We start from the raw sequence: 20298 nt of genomic DNA, 5'->3' as shown, positions 1-20298 counted from the left end.
GATAAGTATCTAAACCATGTTGAGGACATCCTCTCAACAATTTTCCGAATCTTGTCAACGCCTCATATAGAGTTTCATTTGGCTTTTGCGTGAACGTAACAATTTCTCCTTGAAGTCTCATGGCTTTAGATGCCGGAAAGAATTGTTTAAGATATTTTTCAACTAAGACATCCCATGTATCAATCGCCCCTTCAGGTAATGATTCTAACCAATCTTTGGCTTCTCCCTTTAAAGTCCAGGGAAACAACATGAGATAGATCTGTTCATCATCAACTTCTCTGATTTTGAATAGAGTACAGATCATATTAAAGGTTCGAAGATGTTCGTTTGGATCTTCTTTTGGCGTACCACTATATTGGCATTGATTAGTTACCATGTGTAGGATTTGCCCTTTGATTTCATAATCTGGCGCATTAATATCTGGCTTAATAATGGCGTGACCTTGGCCAGTGCGTGTGGCTCTCATTCGGTCTTCCATACTTAGAGGTTCAGTTATTTCCATATTTGAAATTTGTTGAATACGAATCACTAGAGGATTCTGATTTAACAGTTTATGGTTCATGAGGAATGATTAGTGGTTCAGAATCTTGGAATTGTCCTTGAATATCCTCCGGGTTTTCAATTTTGAATTCGGGTTCAAAATATGGATTATCGAAAATTTGAGTTGGGGTACTTGATTGACTTGATGATGATTCTAAAGAAAAATCAACGGCGGCAATATTGGCTAGATGTCTTGATCGAGTTACAGGTGGTGAACGTATGAAAGGTGGTGAACGTTTTGCTCGGTGCATTCACTGAATATCCTATTAGTTATAAAAATAAAAAAAATTATATAAGTTATCAAATTAATAGACTTTTCTGATTTTGCCCACGTTTCGAATAGTCAATAGATGCAGCAGGTAGCCAGGACCCTTTAAATCGGAAGCCCACAACTCGCCACTAACAAATCCAACTATTACTACGAACCAGAAAATTTTGGATGTCTATCAATTTAACCGCTTAAAATAATTTTTCGTTTAAATTTTAAGATAAAAATCTATGTCCTAAAAACTAGAGCGTAGAAATGAGAAAGAAAAAGAGTGCGTCGAAAAACGTCGAAAAATAAAAGGTCGAAAAATAATCGTCGAAAAATAAAAAAAAAAAATGCAGCGTTAAAACTTAAAAGCCTAAAAACTAAAAATTAAAAGTTGCGTCTAAAGGTATTAAAGCTTAAAAAGTATTCTAAATCCAAAACGGCAATAACTTAAAAGGCACTAAAATATATAAACGGCGTCGCAAAATTCTAAAGCACATAAATCTTAGTCTAAAGAAAAAGCACGTAAGGAATTTTACGGCAAAACTTAAAAATCTAGAAATATAAAATAACTACGGCAAAAACTAGACTTAAAACTAAATACGAACGAAAAATACAAATTAAGAATAAAAAGATATAAAATATAAAAATAAAACTTAAAGTTGTAAAAAAAATACAATTTTTATAAAAATATTATTTTTATATTATTATTTTATAAAAGTATTGATTTTTATATAATTAATAAAACTAAATAAAACTTAAAATACAAATTAAATAACAACTAAACTAAATTATTATTTAAAATAAACCCTAATTAGGTAATTAATAATAATAATAATTAATAATCTTAACCCTAATTCGGCTGTCCTAGGTTTCAGACGTGTCACCTCATGAAGTGTCCCGTTCATATTGAATATAAACGTCACGTACTCATTGGTGTCATTGCGAGGTATTGACCTCTATATGTGACATTTTTAAAAATCTGCATACGTTTTTATGATACAAACCATAATCTTTATTATAACCAAAGGCTTAAACAACATAATAATGATTATTGTTTAGCGATAATCTTAGTCTTACAAACTTTACATTTGATAATAACAATACGATTTCCAACATATTTCACATTACAAATCTTCCGATATGCAGTTTTATTTTTGACACAAATATGCATACTCCAAATCTTGCTTAAATTCGGAATAATGCAGCGGAAGCTTTTATTTATCACCTAAGAATAAACATCCTTAAAACGTCAACATAAAGTTGGTGAGATATAGGTTTAATGCTAGCAGCGTTATAAATATAGACCACAAGATTTCATATACATAAACGTTTTAATAAAAATATTCTAGGTGGTTGAGCACTTGATAACCATACTTAACATTTAATTAACGTCGCATATTCCCTTTATTATAAAATCTCACTACACTGTACCAAGTGTAGTCACCGAAACGAAGTACTGTGCAACCGTTGAATACTGGTCCTCCAGTCCGGTTGGGGTTGTCAGGCTCGATAGATCTATCAACAGGATTCGCGTTTACAATACCGCATGTAAATAGTAGTTACCAAGTTACAGAGAAGTATGCCAGTGGTACAACTCAACGTAGAATATATATTTTTAATCACTTGTGTCCATAACGTAAATCATAAAATGCATGTATTCTCATCCCGAAATATTTAGGGTTTAAAAATGGGACTATATACTCACTTTTGCCTTGAAGATATTTAACACGACTTGGTCTCCGATAGATATCATGAACCTAACCATATATATAATATATCAACATATTTTCTTTTCAAATAATCGTTACATATATACTTATAATACTTTAAATATCTATTAGTCCGTAGTTAGCAGTCCGATGTTAGTGGTCCACAATTAGTTGCTCAATAAAATAAATAAAGACCCCATCGTATTCGTATTGATTGGAATTAATCTCGACCCATGGTACCGTGTTGTCAAATGACGTGTTGCGTACATAAAGTACCGTGTTGTCAAATGACGTGTTGCGTACAATCATGAGGTCTTATAATTAATCTTCTCGTGTTGTTTACGGGTGGTCCTGAAATATGTAAAATCAAATCATGAGTAAATATATATAAAATATCATGTTAATTAGCCAAGATATGATTAGTTTGGTTTTAGTCAAAATATTTTCGTAGCTAAACTAGCTTCGGATACCCGATTTTGTTTTAGTCGTAGTTTCTTCAATACAACTCCGTTTTTGTTGATTCAACTTGCCACTTTCTTGGATCGAGTTATTATTTATGAATATGAACTGTAAATACCTTGGTTTACATTCGAAATCACAGGTTATTGGTCAAACTTGGGTGAATCTTATGAAAGTGATCATTTCCATCATAAAAACAACATCTAAATGATCATTTTTAAAAATACTTAGACTTTGAGTTAAACCATGAGATTTTTATATGTTAACATATTCATAAGAAATATCATTTTTCCAGAATATAAACTTCCAATTCAAAGTTTAAGATGGTTTTTAATTATCCAACCCAAAACAGCCCCCGGTTGCACTCCGACGACGTAGATTCAGTTTTAAGGTGTTCTTTGTAATATCAAGTTGTATTTTGTTAAGTTAGCATATCATTATGATATATTACAGGTCTTGAAGTGTTTTAAAATTCAAGTTAGAAGGATCTATTTAGTTTGCAAACAAGTTTGAAATCATTCAAACTATGTTCTTGTTGTTATAATTTATAACTCAAAATAAGGTAGCTATATAAATATGAATCGAATAAGATTATGAATAAGGTTACAACCTCAAATTACTTGGATAAAGCTACTGGAAAGGAAGTATAACTCTTGATCCTAAAGAGTGGTGAAGTTGGATTGAAAGATTGGAAGTAAACTTAGAATATAGACTTGAAATGAAAGTAGTATCTTGTAGTGTTCTTGTTTGATCTTAATATGATGGTTATTAAGGTGATTCTTGAGAGAGTTTTTGCTGGATTTCTTATAGGTGAATGAAGCTTACAAGTAGGTGTTTTTAGCTAGAGAAAATGTGTAGTAAAAATGAAAATGGAATGGAGTATAAATGGTGGTGAAATGATGTATAAGTTTGTAATATTGTGTAAAAGTCTTGTAATATGCCAAATTGATTAATCATGCATGCTAAGATCCAAAATTTGCTGACTCATGGCTGCTAATAAAGTGATTGTGATGTGTATATACCAATAGTAAATACGTATAGAAGTTGGGTATGATACGGGTACATATACCCTAAATATACTTGTAGAAATCTTGAGGAAAAGGAACGAGGATTCAAATATAGCTATCTTTTGTAAATATACTTATATCGTTTTATGTATATAAGCCCTTTAAAAGTGATTAAATACATATTTATACGATACTTGTATAAGCATTATAAGTTATAGGTATATATGTCAAAGAACGTTACATATAGTTATCGTTTTGAAAACTTAAGTTAGTAGTCTCAAAGTATACTTATAACTCATTTTTATTATTACACAATGATATGTTAAACCATCCTTAGATCATGTTAAATATGTATAAATACGTATATGTACACAATTGTATAATTATCGTATGTTATATAGTTCGTGATATCATCGGTCAAATTGGACGGTCAAACGTTGTGTAAAACTCTTTTCAAAAACACAAGACTCAACAATTTGGATTACTTATCATGTTGGTAATGTTTAATTTATGTAAATATTAATCTCATATGTATAAAACGATCGAAAAAATCCGGGTCTTTACACCTCAGCTCATGCGATCGCATGAGTTGAGGGTTAATTTTCCATGCGGTCGCATGGATCCAAAAATCAGGCCAGATAGTTGGGCTGCTACAGTGTTCGGGCCCGAATACAATTATTATATTTTTTTCTGTTTTAATATTTATATAAAATATTTATATAAATTAAATAAAAACTTATTTTTTTAAAAAAAAAACTACCTATTAGTTTTTGTAACTAAAAGAAAATACAAACTTTTTAATCTTTTTTATATTTTGAACAACTCTTAAAAATATATATATTTTGTTTTTTATTTTTATATTTTTGAATTTTTAATATTTAAAACGTATTTTTACAAAAGTAAATTAAAACTTATTAAAAATCTTTTTTCTTTTTTTTTATATATAGCGTTTCGCTTTCGGCGTTTAAGCAGTCCCCGGCAGCGGCGCCAAAAATACTTGATGTGCGTAGAGGTGTATACGAAATAGCTTATATTTTACTAGGAAATACTATTAAAAACGATACAATTTTACACAAGTTATTTATTTATTTATAGAGTGGATATACCTAAACCTTGCTACAACACTTATAGGCAGTGTACCTAATCGTACAGTAGTGTAGTTTTTAGTAAGTCCGGTTCGTTCCACAGAGAGCTAGCCAAGTTTAACGCTATATTTTTAAAACTATATTTGTATAAATATAAATAAATATATATATATATATATATGTAGTATTATTATTATAAAAGAGGGTTTTTACCGTTTAATGACCGGTTTGTCGATTTTAAAACTTTAGTCGTAGTTAAAACCTAATGTAAAATATTAAAAATATAACTTAATTTAAAGCGTAAAGTAAATAACGATAAATTAAAGTGCGATAAATAAAATGACAATAAATAAAATTGTGATAATTAAAAAGTGCAATAATTAAAATGACAATAAATTAAAGTGCGATAATTAAAAGTGCAATTAAATATGAAATAAAGGAATTATGCTTATTTAAACTTCCGTAATCATGATGTTTGACGTGTTGATTTTAGTTTATTACCATGGGTTAATTATCCTTTGTCCTGGATTATTCGATATGTCCATCTGGTTTTTGTCCATAACAGTCCATCAGTCATAAATATAAAGTGCGAGTGTCCTCGTCAAATTATTCTTATATCCGAAGTCAAATATTCCAACTAATTGGGGACTTAAACTATAATTACACCAATTTTCCTTGTATATAATTCACCCCTGTTTTAATAAGTCCATTGACTATTAATCCATTCCCGTGTCCGGTTAAATGAACGATTATTTGTACTTATAAATATCCCGCCCATCGTGTCCGATCGAGTGTATATGGTTATTTATAGGTACGTCTAATTGTAAATCTTTATATTAAATTAATGAACTATCATTCAATTAAACAAATATAAAGCACATTAATAGCCTATAGTCTAATTTCCACAAGTGTCGTTCTTTTGTCCAAACCCCAATTATGGTACAAAGCCCAATTACCCAATCTTAATATTTAGCCCAACATCATGATTACTTCGGCTTAAATAAGCATAATAATAACTTAGCTACGAGACATTAATTTAAAAAGGTTGAACATAACTTACAATGATTAATAATAGCGTAGCGTTACACGGACAGAATTTCGACTTACACCCTTACAACATTCGCTAACATACCCTTATTATTATTAAAATTAAAATTAAAATTAAAATTAAAATTATAATATATATATATATATATATATATATATATATATATATATATATATATATATATATATAATATATATATTACAGAGAGATAGACAGGATAGATAGAAAAATATGTGTTTTTACTCGCAGAAAACTAGCGAATTAATAGAATGTGGCATGCTACAGTAACCCATGCGGTCGCATGAGATTTTAGTGCAAATCTCATGCACTCGCATGAGTTTTATGCCTATTTCCCATGCGATCGCATGGCCGTCAGATCCAGCTCACAAATTTTTTGTTTGCTAGTTTGTCGACGTTATTTAATATAATATATAATATATAAATAATTTATATAATTATTTAAATATTATATTATATTCTTGTGCATAGTTGACTTGTAATTTTAGCTCCGTTGCATCGCGCGTTGATAGTTGGCTCAGGTCCCGGTTCCGGATTTTCGAACGCCCTTTCGTACGATTTAATATCTTGTACTTTGCGTTTTGCGTCTTGTACTCTTGTAACTTTTGAGACGTTTCTTATCAATAATTTGAACCACTTGGATTGTACTTTGTACTTTTGAGCTTTTTGGTCGTTTTCGTCTTCAAATCGTCGTTTTCTTCTTTTGTCTTCGCACTTATTTATTTAAACGATTATTACATAAAAATAGAACAATAGTAACTAAAAGCTTTACATATTGGAAGGATATTATGCCTAAATATATGTTCATTTGGAGCACTATCATTGCGTCTCTTAGTCAATACCTTTGCACCTTGATAGACTTGCACACCTAAAGTCTCATCTTGTTCCCTACATACCATCATCGGACCCCCTTGATCCCTATCTACACCTAAATACTCTCCAATGAGAGTAACAAAAATACCTCCTCCTATTATTCCCCCTTCCTGTATACCTTCCACCATTTTGGACAGATAAAAACCAACACAGTAGGGGATATTAACAAAGCTTCTAGTGTTTCGAATGCACTTAAGGTAAAATAAATCGTGTAAGGTCATTTTCTCCTTGTTGTTACCTCTTTGTGTAATCGAGTTTGCTAAGAATCTATGTATTATACGAAGCTCGGCTTTATTAATATCTAAATAGGAGTGTCTTCCTCCCCGCGTAAACACATTAAAATTTGACATACGCCTCCAGATGGCGTTGGCGTCAAAATTTCTATCTACCCGCTCACCATGATAAATCAAATTTGTACAATCAGGTGATAGTAATTCAGCGGGAGTGTAAATCTGTAAAGCCCTGGCCATGTCCAGCATGGACATCCTGTACATCCTACGGCCAAGTAAAAATCTAAGAAAACTCTTATCGTCTAACCTATCTACATCTTTATTAAAAGCTATAGTACTCATTAGCTCAACACACCACTCTTTATATACATGCCTACGAGTGGTAAATAAACGTTCCCAATCAGTAAAAGAAGAGCTGCCATACCTTTGGATTAGATGCTGCCTAACTGGGTTAGCTAGGTGGACCCTTTCCAAAGGCTCCCAATCTAATGCCCTTGGTACTTCTACATTTTTGGTCCAAAGCTTAAATTTGTTACTTTGGTACATCGGGTAATCTCTCCAACTTCTATCAATCCTTAAATTGGGATGCAACTGTTCTTCATGAATTGTTGGGTGTTCTATTATATGGTGAACAGGAAATACAACGTAGGCAATAAAAAATTGTGGTTCGGGTTCATAGTATGGTACGTGTTGATCATAATATTGTTGTTGTTCAGGTTGGTGTTCCGGTTCGTGATATTGCATCTCTGGCTGTGGTTCCGGATCAGGTTTCCTAGACGATGATGCACCGTCCGTATCTGTATTTCTCTGTAAAATACATTAAACACAAAATTTGTGCATCCAAATATGTATTAGTGTTAGCAAAATAATAAATTAAAACAATTACAATAACATGTTTAATCCATATTAAACTTATACTTATTTTCATATTTTTATCAATTCTACACTTTTTCAAATAAGCATATATGAAAATGTTTACAAAGTTCATAAGTTTTTATCCCAAATAACATGTCAGAATAATCATTACTAGCAATTAAACAAGTTTCAAAATGGCATTTATATCAAATTAATCAAGTTCATGAATTTTAGACTTAAAAAGTCCACTTTAATTCTCAAAAATCATGCTTAGGATCAAAGTTTGGATCATTTAGCTACCTAAACATGTTACACTACTTAATTTAGCAATAATTCATGACAAAAAAAGGTCATAACCTGTTTATATCAAAAAGCCCCAAATTGCTCAAGAACACAAACCCTAGATTTCTAAAAAATTTGAAGTTTAAGTCTTCAAATCATGACAAATAGTATCAATCTAGGTTATACATACATAATATATCAATAATTTAACTCTAATTACACTAGAAATTAACAAAATCAAATTAGGTAAAAATTAGCTCAAGAACACTAAAATTCGAATTTAAAGAGTTTTAGGGGTGAAATCTTTACCTTTCTACTTCCCCATCTAAGAAAAGACATGTTTGGAATGGATTATAGCACGAAATTTGGATGATTTTGGTGAAAAATTGAAGATTTTAGGGTGTTTGTGTGTGTTTTTTCGTATTTGTGTGTGTGGGTGTTGTCAGGCAGAGAGCACAGCTCGCTGGCCTTTTGTTTCTGTCCAGTCCCGGGTGCCCATGCGATCGCATGGCTACCCCGTGCAATTCCCATGCGATGGCATGGAGTCCAGGGTTTTTTTTTTTATATATATAAAACCTTTTACTTATAAAACAATTAATTAATTTTTAAAAATTTGTTTTCTTTTAGAATGAGGGCGTTTCGTATCTTTGTCCTAGTCCGTCCCTCGACAAAATTTTAAAAATTTGTCATTTCAAAGCGTTGTTTTAAAAGCAAAGATTTTTGGATTTTTAATGTTTTTGCATACTTTAGATCAATGAGATTAAAAATAATGATAATAAAATTTCTCGTCCCTCCCCTGGGTAAAGCAATTTTGGTTCAACGACCTAATCTTCAACTCACGACGAATTTTAAATATCAAATTTTTAACTTAATGAAATAAAGTAAATTTTAGTTTTTAAATTCACACCAAACTTAAATTTAAAATGCATGAAATTAAAAATTCATATTATTAATATTTTTATACATTAATTTTACAAACTTATATTGAAAATATTAATTTTTAAAATATTTAAAAACTTAAATATATTGATTTTAAAATTTTACAATAATAATTTAATATTAATTTAAAAACAAGGTAAAAATTAAAATTAAAAATCTTTTTGATCTTTTATCCCACTTTAATCAATCAATTATTATCAAAAATATACGCCCCTCTTTTGGGTAAAGTAATTTCGGCTATTTTACCTAGTTTTACTCCTGACGAATTTCTGAAATATTTTGGATTGATTGATTAAAGATATTTATACCTTATGAATAAACGGTAAATTTCGCAGTGATGTAATAAATTTTTGTATGATATCAATAATTTCGGTTTCGCATACCTAATTTTATTGAATATCAATTTAATTCTTTATAGTGAACGATTCAGTGTTTATTATCAAAAGGTTAAAAGCAATAAATAAAAACAAATAAAAACTGTACATACTTACCTGTGAGATAGAATTCTCAGAGACCTGCTTTAGCCAACTCATAGGAGAGTCGTGTGATTTGGTTTTCCATAGCTACATAAGCGTAACCTCGATTCTTTAATAACTTTTCTTCTAAACATATGAACGGTCCTTCTCTGCATAGAGTAACAAATTTGGTATTTGAATATGTTTAATTGTTCGAACATTTACCTTCGTGTGACCATTTTCCGCATTTATGACATCTTTCAAGGTGTCGTGCTCTTCTTTTTGTTGCATATTTTGATTTTCCTTTACCAAAATGTGTCTTATGATGATCTTTCCTGAGTTCTTTCCTTACTTCGTCCATTTTTCCTCTTATGAATGATACCAGTTCACTCGGGAAGATGTTATTATTACGTTTAGTAATCATAGCGTGTACTAGTAGACCATGGTTCAGATCAAAGGAATTCTTCATCTCGTAAAACCTAAAAGAAATAAAACTTCAGAATTGGGGGAGAAGACTAGTTCTTTAGGGTCTGCTAGGTAAAGACCATTCGGATTCCATTTTCGAGAACTACACGAAAATAGAATATCTAACTCTAACAGAAATACATATTACCCTTAAAAGATTCGAATCTTCCCACACTTAGTTAGCTGTGGTGTCGAAATTGTGATTAACTTCATCTTCAACTTCCATTGGATTATCTATGTAATGTTTAACTCTGTGACCATTAACTTTAAATTCAATCCCATTTGAATTTATCAACTCTATTGTTCCATATAGGAAAACTCTTTTGACTATGAATGGTCCAGACCATCTTGATTTCAATTTTCCAGGAAATAGCTTGAATCGTGAATTGAAAAGAAGAACTCTGTCTCCTTTTTTAAATTCTTTTGAACTTCTGATTCTTTTATCATTTCATTTCTTCGTTCTTTCTTTATAGATTAACGAATTTTCATATGCTTCATGTCTTAATTCTTCTAATTTATTAATTGACTTAACCGTAGACGTCCGGCTTCATGTAAATCAAGATTACATGTCTTCAAAGCCCAAAATGCTTTGTGCTCAATTTCTACTGGAAGGTGACATTATTTTTTGTAAACGAGTCTAAAAGGTGTGGTGCCAATTGGAGTTTTGTAGGCTGTTCTAAAAGCCCAGAGTGCATCCTCCAATTTCATGGACCATTCCTTCAGATTTGATCCTACGGTTTTCTCTAGAATACGTTTTAATGCTCGGTTGGTATTTTCAATTTGTCCACTTGTTTGTGGATGATAAGCGGTTGAGATTTTATGAGTTACTCCATATCTTTTGAGAACTTTCTCAAGTTGATTATTACAAAAATGAGTACCCCGATCACTTATTAAAGCTTTCGGTGTTCCGAACCTAGCAAAAAGACGGTTTAAGAAGTTGACTACAACTCGTGCATCGTTAGTTGGGAGATCTTGTGCTTCTGCCCATTTAGATACATAATCAATGGCAACGAGAATGTAGAGATTATTATGAGATTTTGGAAATGGACCCATAAAGTCAATACCCCAAACGTCAAATACTTCACATACTTGAATGACATTTTGTGGCATTTCATCACGTTGACTTATTTTTCCGGCCCTTTGACAAGTATTACAGGATTTACGGAAGGTGTGCGTCTATGAAAATTGTAGGCCAATAAAATCCAGCATCGTAGACTTTTCTTGCTGTGAGTTGAGGCCCATAATGCCCTCCAGTTGGTCCTGTGTGACAATGGTTTAAGATTTGACTAGCTTCATCTCCGAATACGCATCAGCGTATTATTCCATCGGGACAACTTTTAAACAAATGTGGATCTTCCCAAAAATAGTGTTTTATATCACTAAAGAATTTCTTTCGTTTTTGGTATGACAACCCTTTTTCAAGGAATCCACATACTAAGTAGTTTGCATAGTCTGCAAACCATGAAATTTCATTATAATCTATCTTCAATAGATATTCATCAGGAAAGTTATCTTGTATAGCCGATTCATTTAGAACTTCTAATTCGGGATTTTCAAGAAAAGAAAGATGATCAGCTGCGAGATTTTCTTCTCCCTTTTTGTCTCGGATTTCAATATCGAACTCTTGTAAGAGTAAGATCCAACGGATTAATCGTGGTTTGGCATCTTGTTTCGAAAATAGGTATCTAAGAGCAGAATGATCGGTATAGACCACCGTTTTTGCTAGAATGAGATATGAACAAAATTTGTCAAAAAGCAAATACAATAGCAAGGAGTTCTTTTTCAGTAGTTGTGTAATTCGTTTGTGCTCCTTGTAATGTCTTAACAGCGTAATAAATAGGTTGAAATCATTTTTCAATCCTTTGTCTTAAAACGGCTCCCATTGCAAAATCACTTGCATCGCACATGAGTTCAAATGGTAGATTTCAATTTGGAGTTATCATGATCGGTGCATTAGTTAGTTTTTCTTTAAGAATATTAAAAGATTTGATGCATTCATCTGAAAAGATGAATGGAGCATCTTTTTCTAGGAGTTTATTCATAGGAGTGGCAATTTTAGAAAAATCTTTTATGAAACGTCGGTAAAAACCGGCATGCCCTAGAAAACTCCTAACTCCTCTAACATTGGTGGGATGTAGAAGTTTAGCAATTACATCTACTTTAGCTCTATCCACTTCAATTCCTTCCTTTGAAATTTTATGACCAAGAACCATGCCTTCTTTAACCATTAAATGGCATTTCTCCCAATTAAGTACTAGATTTGATTATTCGAATCTAATAAGCATTCGTTCAAGATTAACTAGACATGATTCAAAAGTATTACCGAAGACTGAAAAGTCATTCGTGAAAACTTCCATGCATTCTTCTATCATGTCGTGAAAAATCGCCATCATGCACCTTTGAAAGGTTGCAGGGGCGTTGCAAAGTCCAAATGGCATGCGTTTGTAAGCAAAAGTACCATAAGGGCACGTGAATGTGGTTTTCTCTTGGTCCTCGAGTGCGATTGAAATTTGAAAGTATCCGGAGAAACCGTCAAGAAAACAATAGTAACTGTTTCCGGCTAACCTTTCCAACATTTGATCAATGAAAGGTAAGGGAAAGTGATATTTTCTGGTGGCGTCATTTAATTTTCTATAATCTATACAAACACGCCATCATGTTACAGTCCTAGTAGGAATAAGCTCATTTTTTCATTTGTGATGACAGTCATGCCACCCTTCTTAGGTACGCATTGAATTGGGCTTACCCATGGACTATCAGAGATTGGATAAATTAAACCTGCATCTAGCAGTTTAATAATTTATTTCTTAACAACATCTTGCATATTAGGATTTAGTCTTCGTTGGTGTTGCACATAGGTTTTATGACCTTCTTCCATAAGGATTTTATGTGTGCAATACGAAGGACTTATGCCTTTAATGTCATGAATCTTCCATGCAATAGCTGGTTTATGAGCTTTTAGCACAGAAATGAGTTGAGATTTTTCATTTTTAGTAAGAGAAGATGATATTATTACAGGTAATTCAGATTCACCATGTAAATAAGCATATTCCAAATGGTTTGGAAGTGGCTTTAACTCTAATGTCGGTGGTTCTTCTATCGATGATTTGTATCGATATCTGTCTTCTTCTTTTAACATTTGAATTTCTTCTGTTGTTGGTTCATATTCATTAGCCATAAGTGCAGCTAACATTTCAGATTCATCAATTGGTTCAGTTTCTTCTCCTAAAGAACATTCTCATGTTCCTTGTAATTCTGGAAATTCTTCTAACAATTCTGCATGTGAATCTATAGTTTGAATATAATAACATGTATCATCTACAGATTACGGTTGTTGCATGGCTCTATCAACAAAAAAGGTAACACTCTCGTCCTCTATACTTAGGGTCAGTTTCTTACCAAACACGTCTATTATTGCTTTAGCCGTGTTTAAGAATGGTCTTCCTAATATGAGAGGAACTCGAGAATCTTCTTCCATGTCCAGAATAACAAAATCTACTGGAAATACTAAAGTACCAACTTTAACTAGCATGTTTTCCATTATCCCTCTAGGATATTTTACTGATCGATCGGCTAGTTGTATGCTTATTCGTGTTGGTTTCAATTCTCCAAGGTCTAGTTTAGTGTATAATGAATATGACATTAAATTTATACTAGCACCTAAGTCTGCCAATGCTTCTATTGAACTAAGACTACCCAGAAAACATGGAATTGTGAAACTTCCTGGATCTGAGAGTTTTTCTGGTAGTTTATTCAACAACACTGCAGAGCAATTAGCATTCATTGTAACAGCCGAGAGTTCTTCTATTTTCTTTCTATTTGTGATTAGATCTTTCAGAAATTTAGCATATCTTGGCATTCCTGATATCACATCAATGAAAGGAAGATCGACATTTATTTGTTTAAACATATCCAAGAATTTGGATTGCTCGGCTTCAAGTCTTTCTTTTCTCATTTTACTTGGGTAAGGAAGTGGTGGTTGGTATGGTTTAACATAAGGCTTTGCCTTAACTGTGTTATCTTCATTAACTTTTTCAACTACCTGTTATGTTTCCTTGTCTAGTTCAGATTGTGGTTCTTGTGAAGTAGGAATAGAGTCATCAGAAATTTCAGGTATTTCAGGTGGTTTAAGTGTAATACCACTTCTTGTGGTAATGGCTTTAGCTGTTTTATTCTGGGGGTTAGCATTTGTATCACTAGGTAGACTTCCTGGTTTTCTTTCACCTATAAACCTTGCTAGGTTGCTTACTTCTTGTTCCAAATTTTGAATAGAAGTTTGTTGATTTCTAAATGCTTGAGCATTTTGTTCATTGGTTTATTTCTGAGATGTGAAAAACTGATTTTGAGATTCAACTAGCTTCGACATCATGTCTTCTAAATTTGGTTTTTTATCATCGATTTGTGGTGGTTTATTTGGAAAAATAGGTCTTTGCTGGTTGTAAGTATTATTAGATACTTGCTGATTGCTAGGACCTTGTTGGTTGTTGTATGGAATATTTCGGTTATAATTCTGATTTTGATTGTAGTTTGTTCTTGGCGGTTGATAATTATTCTGATAATTATTTCCAGGCCTTTGGTTTATGTATGAAACATTCTCTCTTTGTTCCATTGTTTGTTCAATACTGAGACAATCTTTTGTCAAATGTGGTCCTCCACACTGCTCACAACTAATTCGTATTGAGTGAATATCTTTAGTCATCTTTTCCATTCGTCTCTCAAAAGCATCTATCTTTGCAGAAATGGAATCAAAGTCATGGCTAGAATCAGCTCTAGCCGCTTTAGATGATCTAACGATATCTTTTTCTTGGTGCCACTCATGTGAGTGGGAAGCAGTGTTATCAATAATTTTGTAAGCTTCAGTTGCAGTTTTCTTCATAATGGAACCACCAGCTGCTATGTCGATGTCTTTTCATGTAGTGATGTCGCATCCTTGATAGAATATTTGCACTATTTGATAAGTGTCTAAACCATGTTGAGGACATCCTCTTAACAACTTTCCAAATCTTGTCCATGCTTCATATAAGGTTTCATTTGGCTTTTGCGTAAACGTAACAATTTCTCCTTGAAGTCTCACGGCTTTAGATGCCGGAAAGAATTGTTTAAGAAAATATTCAACTAAGACATCCCATGTATCAATCGCCCCTTCAGGTAACGATTCTAACCAATCTTTGGCTTCTCCCTTTAAAGTCCAGGGAAATAACATGAGATATATCTGTTCATCCTCAACTTCTCTGATTTTGAATAGAGTACAGATCCTATTAAAGGTTCGAAGATGTTCGTTTGGATCTTCCTTCGGCGCACCACTAAATTGGCATTGATTAGTTACCATGTGTAGGATTTGTCCTTTGATTTCATAATCTGGCGCATTAATGTCTGGTTGAGTAATTGCGTGACCTTGGTCAGTGCGTTTAGCTCTCATTCGGTCTTCCATACTTAGAGGTTCCAGATTTTCCATGATTGAATTTGTTGAATCTGAATCATTAGAGGATTCTGATTTAATGGTTTCTTCCTCGACAATCTCTGAATGAGTGATTTGTGGTTCAGGAGGAATGATAGTGGTTCAGGATCTCTGAATTGTCCCTGAATATCCTCCGGATTCTCAATTGTGAGATCGGGTTCAAAAAATGGATTATCGGAAATTTGAATTGGAGTACTTGGTCGACTAGATGACGATTCTAAAGAAAAATCAACGGCGACAATATTAGCTACATGTCTTGATCGATTTACAGGTGGTGAACGTATAAAAGGTGGTGAATGTTTTGCTCGGTGCATTCACTGAATATCCTATTAGTTATAAAAATAAAAATTATATAAGCTATCAAATTAATAGACTTTTCTGATTTTGCCCACGTTTCAAATAGCCAATAGATGCAGCAGGCAGCAGGACCCTTTAAATCGGAAGCCCACAACTCGCCACTAACAAATCCAACTATTACTACGAACCAGAAAATTTTGGATGTCTATCAATTTAACCGCTTAAAATAATTTTTCGTCGAAATTTAAAAAAAATAAAGAAAATTCTATGTCCTAAAAACTAGAGCGTCGAGAAATAAGAAAGAAAAAGAATGCGTCGTAAAACGTCGAAAAATAATAAAATGCAGCGTCGAAACTTAAAAGTCTAAAAACTAAGAATTAAAAGTTGCGACTAAAGGAATTAAAACTTAAAGGAATTCTATATCCAAAACGGCAATAACTTAATTAGGCACTAAAATCTATTAAATACTAAAGCGATAAGCGACGTCGTAGAATTCTAAAGCGCCTAAATCTTAATCTAAAGAAAAAGCACTTAAGGGATTTTACGGCAAAGCTTAAAAATCTAGAAATAAAGTAACTACGGCAAAATACTAAGTTACGAACTAATTACGAACGATAAATATACAAATTACGATTAAACGATTAAAAAGATATGAAATATAAAAATAAAACTTAAAGTTATAAAAATACAATTTTTATAAAAATATTATTTTTATATTATTTATATAAAAGTATTAGTTTTATATATTTAATAATAATTATCAAACTTAATAATACTAATTAAAACTAAAATAAAACTAATTTAAACTAATTATTATTTTAATTAAACCCTAATTATAATTAATTATATAATAAAACTAACCATAATTCGTTGGTCAAAGGTACCAGACCTGTCCAATCAGCTCATGCGATCGGATGAGTTGAGTGTTTTAATACCATGCGGTTGTATGGCTTCGAGTACCAGGCCAAATATTGGGCTGCTACAGTGTAGTGGCCCGATTACTTTTATATATTTTTTTTATATTTTTGTGTTTTTAAAATTTAAAACGTATTTTTACAAAAATAAATTAAAAAAATCTTTTTTTTAATAGCGTTTCGCTTCGGCGTTTAAGATTATCCTCGGCAGCGGCGCCAAAAATACTTGATGTTATGCGAGGTGTATATGAAATAGTTATATTTTTATTGCGAAATACTATTAAATACGATACAATTTTACACAAGTTACTTATTTATTTATAGAGTGGATATACCTAAACCTTGCTACAACACTATAGGCAGTGTACCTAATCGTAAAGTAGTGTAGTTAACGCTATATTTTTTTAAAACTATATCTGTATATATATATATATATATATATATATATATATATATATATATATATACATATATATATATAAGTAGTATTATTATTATAAAAGGAGGTTTTTACCATTTAATGACCGGTTTGTCGATTTTATGTCTTAAGTCGCAATTAAAACCTAATGTAAAATATTAAATATACAAATGACTTAATTTAAAGGGTAAAGTAAATGACGATAATTAAAATGCGATAAATTAAAAGTGCGATAAATAAAATGATGACAAATAAAATTGCGATAATTAAAAAGTACGATAATTAAAAGTGCGATAAGATATAAAATAAAGGAATTATGCTTATTTAAACTTCCATAATCATGATGTTTGACGTGTTGATTTTAATTTATTACCATGGGTTAATTGTCCTTTGTCCTGAATTATTCAATATGTCCATACGGTTTTTGTCCATAACAGTCCATCAGTCATAAATATAAAGTGCGAGTGTCCTCGTCAAATTATCCTTATACCCTAAGTCAAATATTCCAACTAATTGGGGACTTAAACTGTAATAAGGTTTTAATACATTGTTAATGATTACACCAGGTTATCGACTGTGTGCAATCCAAGGTTTTAATACTTTATTATCAATTACACCAAGTGTCCTTGTATGTAATCCACCCCTATTTTAATGAGTCCATTGACTATTAATCTATTCCCGTGTCCGGTTAAATGAACGATTATTAGTATTTATAAATATCCCGCCCATCGTGTCCGATCGAGTGTATATGGTTATTTATAGATACATTAAATTGTAACATTTATATTAAATTAACGAGATATCATTTAGTTAATAGCCCATAGTCCAATTTCCACAAGTGTCGTTCTTTTGTCCAAACCCCAATTATGGTACAAAGCTCAATTACCCAATCTTAATATTTAGCCCAACATCACGATTACTTCGATTTAAATAAGCATAATAATAACTTAGCTACGAGACATTAATTTAAAAGGGTTGAACATAACTTACAATGAGTATTAATCGCGTAGTATTACACGGACAAAATTTTGACTTACAAACTTACAACATTCGCTAACATAACCTTATTATTATTAAACTTAAATTAAAATTATAATTAAAATATAAATATATATTGAGAGTGAGAGAGATTGAATTCTGTGTAAAAAATTACGTCCGAAAAACGCTTCAATTTATAGATGTGGCAAGTGGCTGGGTGCCATGCGACCGCATGGATTTTCTTCCTCCAGGACATGCGATCGCATGGCCGTCATTTCCTGGTCACATTGAATTTTAAACGTGGGCTGCTCGTATTTATTTAATATATAATATGATATATATAATTTTATATAATTATATATATATTATATTATATTCTTGTACTCCGTTGACTTGTAATTTTAGGCCCGTTGCGTCGCGCGTTGATAGTTGGTTCATGTCCCGGTTCCGGATTTTTGAACGTCCTTTCGTACGATTTAATATCTTGTACTTTGCATTTCGCGGCTCGTACTCTTATAACTTTTAGACGTTTCTCATCAATAATTTGAACCACTTGAATTGTATTTTGCACATTTTAGCTTTTTGGTCGTTTGCGTCTTCAAATCGTCGAATCTGTCTTTTGTCTTCACCATTTATTATTTAAACGAATATTACTAGTAAATAGAACAATTGCAACTAAAAGCTTGTCTTTCTTGAGGGATAATGCTATGAAATATATGTTCGTTTTTAGCATTATCAGGTATTATTAAAAAGAATATATTCAATTCGATATTATTTTCATATACATACCTTCATATATGTAGTGACCCGAACTTTTCCATGTTTATATATATTAAATGAAATTATTATTTACATGATTAAGTGTTTCCAACATGTTAAACAATCAAACTTGTTAAGACTTGATTAATTAAAATAGGTTTCATATAGACAATTGACCACCCAAGTTGACCGGTGATTCACGAACGTTAAAACTTGTAAAAACTATATGATGACATATATATGATTAAATATATAGTTAACATGATATTATGATAAGTAAGTATCTCATTAGGTATTTTAACAATGAGTTATATACATAAAATTGAGTTTATTGAATTAAGAAACTCGAAACGATATATATAACGATTATCGTTATAACAACGTCATACTAAATACATATGAATCATATTAAGATATTGTTACACTGTGTTTAATCATGATAAATGATAAGTAAACATGTCATTAAGTGTATTAACAATGAACTACATATGTAAAAACAAGACTATTAACTTAAGGATTTCGAAACGAGACATATATGTAACGATTATCGTTGTAATGACATTTAAATGTATATATATCATATTAAGATATATTAATATATCATAATATCATGATAATATAATAATTTAACATCTCATTAGATATAATAAACATTGGGTTAACAACATTTAACAACATCGTTAACTTAAAGGTTTCAAATCAACATTTACATGTAACGACTAACGATGACTTAACTACTCAGTTAAAATGTATATACATGTAGTGTTTTAATATGTATTCATACACTTTTGAAAGACTTCAAGACACTTATTAAAATACTTCTACTTAACAAAAATGATTACAATTACATCCTCGTTCAGTTTCATCAACAATTCTACTCGTATGCACTCGTATTCGTACTCGTAAAGTACACAGCTTTTAGATGTATGTACTATTGGTATATACACTCCAATGATCAGCTCTTAGCAGCCCATGTGAGTCACCTAACACATGTGGGAACCATCATTTGGCAACTAGCATGAAATATCTCATAAAATTACAAAAATATTAGTAATCATTCATGACTTATTTACATGTAAACAAAATTACACATCCTTTATATCTAATCCATATACCACGACCAAAAACACCTACTAACACTTTCATTCTTCAATTTTCTTCATCTAATTGATCTCTCTCAAGTTCTATCTTCAAGTTCTAAGTGTTCTTCATAAATTCTATAAGTTCTAGTTTCATAAAATCAAGAATACTTC

At 31.5% G+C, this 20298-nt stretch overlaps 1 non-coding gene across 1 annotated transcript; it reads left to right on the top strand.

Moving 5' to 3' along the window:
• Nucleotides 1–15185: 15185 nt before the first annotated feature.
• On the top strand, nt 15186–15292 carry LOC139873910 (small nucleolar RNA R71). The gene has a single exon (XR_011767620.1). It is a non-coding gene; the product is annotated as a small nucleolar RNA R71 (small nucleolar RNA).
• The last annotated feature ends 5006 nt before the right edge of the window (nt 15293–20298 follow it).

This window comes from Rutidosis leptorrhynchoides, chromosome 10 (assembly GCF_046630445.1).
Source record: "Rutidosis leptorrhynchoides isolate AG116_Rl617_1_P2 chromosome 10, CSIRO_AGI_Rlap_v1, whole genome shotgun sequence".
Lineage (NCBI taxonomy): Eukaryota > Viridiplantae > Streptophyta > Magnoliopsida > Asterales > Asteraceae > Rutidosis > Rutidosis leptorrhynchoides.
The sequence above is the reverse complement of the archived record's forward strand: the minus strand, read 5'-3'. Positions and strand labels throughout refer to the sequence as shown.